Raw genomic sequence first — 3,676 nt, 5'->3', positions numbered from 1 at the left:
ATTTTCCTGAGTCAGCAGAGTGGAATGTAAAGTAAAAGTTCACTTCACATGGGAGACGTGTAATATGTGATGTGTGTGGAGAAAAACAATATGCTGGTGAGTGAAGCGGGCTGTGAACAGCTGTGCAGCCTGAAGATCCTCTGCTATAAGCTAAGTGAAACGAGCAGTGGTCTTCATTAGCAGTCTGCAATCTGTTTTATTCCTCCAGATCACTACCAGCAAGCACAGATGTCTGCTTGCACTGCAGACTGATTGGCCGTCAGGAGCCACTGTTCACCAACAGTACACAGCAACTGAGGATGCTATACTGAAGTCACTAGATGAGACCAAAGATTTGAAAGATGCTCACATTACTTTTGATTCATGCTCAACAGATTAACAATTTGTCTGTATTGAGCATTCAAGGGTAACTTTGGTATTTTTCAGCCTTTTTCAACCCTATTTTCCCATGTTGTTTTGTCTATGTGACTAATTGGGAAAACATTTTTTGAAACTGGTCCAGTATTGAGTGAGAGCAGGTCTACAATGTATCCCTGCAGGCTATTGAACGCCGTCAAAGTCTGTCCACTAAAGTGCCTTTACTATAGGAGTCTAATAACATTATGAAATGGATAAACCTGTTTTTAAGAGGAAGATCCTTTTTGTTTAACTAGTCACTATAGTCCCAACATTGCTCTCGCCAAAGCCACCAGACTTCACTGACAAAAGGAATTACACCTGTCAGGTCTGCCTTGATTGGTTAGTGTTTTTAACCCTTTAAAACAACAAACACAATAAGACAAACAAACTAACCGACCGAGGCAGTGGTAGACCTCAAGAGCCTTGCCGGGTACACAAGGTCGTGCAAAGCATAGCAGTAGCTGTAGTGGGACAAGCTACTTGAGTTCTGGCCCAAGAAATAAATAATAATTATTGTTATTATAAATATTGTATATATTGTATGTTTTTGCCAATGATCTGGCTACTGTCAGCCAGTTCACTCAGCAGTGATCAACGGTTTGTGGAATCTGTGGAAGAAGTACTCAAATCTTTCACATTGCAAAAGGAACATTAGCCCAAAGTAATTGTCTTTGTTACATGTAAGAACGTTATGTTGCTGAAAGATTAATATTAATGCTTCAAAGTGCTAGTAGTTATTGTATTTTTGTCAAAGTTGGGTTAATTGACTTTATAGTTACCTAGGTAACAATGTATTCTGTATTTTAATATCCTCGTTTTGTATTTAAAACCTGCAAAATAACACATAACTATAGCGCTCAATAACTCTAGTGGAGGAACACTACAATATTTTACTTTGAAATGCGATGGAGTCCAATTAAAAAGTATATAAATATATACTATATATAAGTATATAAATGTCATGGGTTTGGGGTTTTGTATTTCCTGTTTTACTTTGGTCAATCCTTCCTCATGTGTCTTTGTTCACTTCATTTCCTTCCCTTGTGTTGATTATTGGCTCCACCCTTATTGTTTCCACCATCTTGTTAATCACGTCCCTCTGCATATTTAAGTCAGTGTTTTCCCATTGTCTGTTGTTCATCTGCATATCAGGTTGAGTGTACCTGCCAGTTTCCTGTGCCTGTTCTTGGAGTCGTTTTGGACTTAGATATTTACCTGCTCTCCTTTGGATTTGTTTGAATTGAGTTTGACCCTTCCCTGCCTCTACAACACGTTAGCTTGTTCACTTTTTGTTCAGTTGTAAATAAACACTATTAACTGTACTTGCTCCGCCAGCGTGTCCTGCATTTGGGTCCAAATCCCAGAGTGTCTGCACTCGGCTAACGTGACAAAAAAATAAGCTAATAAAATACTCATCTCTAGGGAGAGATTGATAAAAAGCTAAATCGTCGTCAGGTGCTAGCCAATGACTTCTGAGACTACATTTCGACCAATGCGTTCTGCCTCTTTTGCTTTCTAAATTAACTATTTAACTGCATGCATCAATACTACTTGGACTACAAACAGAAACCAGAAAGCTTCTGATACCAAAATCTTGTCCCTTGCCTACAGATTCTGCATTCATACGCAGATGTTTTTAGAGATTACAAGAATAACTATAGACAACTTGAGGAAACCTTTCAGCCCTGGCCTAACTACAGTTATAGTGTATGACATTTTGTTCTCAATTGGTACTCATTAGTCAGTTAATTAGTTAAGTTCATAGTACATTTGCGTTTGGTTTTGTGGTCAGGGAGCATGTCCACGTGGGTATAAAACATTTTGCTTGACCACGGATACTTTCTGTTGCCTACAGTAACACTGACTGGGATTCCTCAGTCCTAATTAAAAGCATAGCAAATGTCCCAAACAAACTTTAGCTGCATGTAAAGGATATGCTGACACACAGTAATGCAAATCCTTACAGTGACCATGGGAGACGTTTGCCTTTGTTATTTTAGACGTTTAAGAATAGCCAAGTATTTTCACTCCCTGTTGGCCTTCCTCTGAGCAGCTGCCAAACATTTCTCTCTCTGTCAGTCTCTCTTTCCGTCTGCCTGTCTGTCGTTGACCCCCACTCTCGTGGCAGGGTCAGCTACTAGCAGTTAGGAAGACTACAGTCAGTAATGTGATGAAATATCGGAGAACTGAATTCTCTGTTGTTTGTCCCTTCTCTAAATCTTCTCAGTTAAATCTGAATAGAGTGAAAAAATAACACTGAAAGCAGATTAATTAAGGCATATATAAATTATCACTTAATAACAGCTTATCAACAATGGGGACATCAGTATCACTCTGCATCGTGACACAAGCTCTGATTTACAGTTACTCCGAGACACCGCCACGCATGTACACATTCATACAGCAGATCATCGATTTGACAGGGGCTTCAGAATTTGATGTTTCCATTTCACGGCATGAAGAAAATCAGAGAGTGGCCGATATCAAACTGACCACTACAAGGCATATCTGCCACTGTGCAGTGGAGAACGAGCTGGCAGGCTGATCACCCCGCAGCATTCAGTGTGAACGAGCGGCTGGCAGAATATGACAGAGCTCAGTGTCAGTTCATGCTCTGAGGACCAACACGTGCACAGGCCTGCGCTCAGTTTGGCCCATAAATGAATGCAATTAGCACTCTATTAAAGGTGCCATAGTCTTTTTAACACAACACTTCACAATAACCAAATCACTAGACCAAGCTTCTACTGCATTCAACTTTGTTATACAGTGGCCTTGAAAAAACTAATCAAAGTCATTGCCATTATTTGGGTGAACTGGTGTGAATCCTGGAAGCCTCTGGAGATTTATCTCAATTTCATCTGCATGTGTAAAGACCACTGGGATTGGACTTTGAAAGACCAGGGACCTGCTTCATGCCTATTGAAAGCCTTTTGATGTCCTGAATTTAGTCCTCAGCGGAGACTGCTCCTTCTAGTCCACAATGAGTGTGGAATATTAAAGGCCATGACTGTGTCTGTTAACTTCAGATAAAAACACTGTAATCAGATGAATCCTTGAGGAAAAAGGGCACAACCTCGATCTTTGTGCAGGGGATTGAAATGCACAAAGGAGCCACTTTTATATGCAATAATTCTGTCAAGAGTTAGCGGTGGTATACAGAGGGGCTTAGGTCATGTCTGCCTGGGGAAAAGTGGATGAGGAGGAAATGGGAGGCAGAATGGAGTCACTGGGTGTGAATGATGATGGGGGGGGGGGGGGGGGGGGGGGGGGGGGC

At 40.9% G+C, this 3,676-nt stretch overlaps 1 protein-coding gene across 4 annotated transcripts in view; it reads right to left on the bottom strand.

The window, feature by feature from the left end:
• Positions 1-3,676, bottom strand: part of iqsec1b (IQ motif and Sec7 domain ArfGEF 1b) — a 236,648-nt gene that overhangs the window by 68,423 nt on the left and 164,549 nt on the right. The gene's annotated exons all lie outside the window — the stretch shown is intronic.

Source organism: Micropterus dolomieu, linkage group LG18 (assembly GCF_021292245.1).
Source record: "Micropterus dolomieu isolate WLL.071019.BEF.003 ecotype Adirondacks linkage group LG18, ASM2129224v1, whole genome shotgun sequence".
NCBI lineage: Eukaryota > Metazoa > Chordata > Actinopteri > Centrarchiformes > Centrarchidae > Micropterus > Micropterus dolomieu.
The sequence above is the reverse complement of the archived record's forward strand: the minus strand, read 5'-3'. Positions and strand labels throughout refer to the sequence as shown.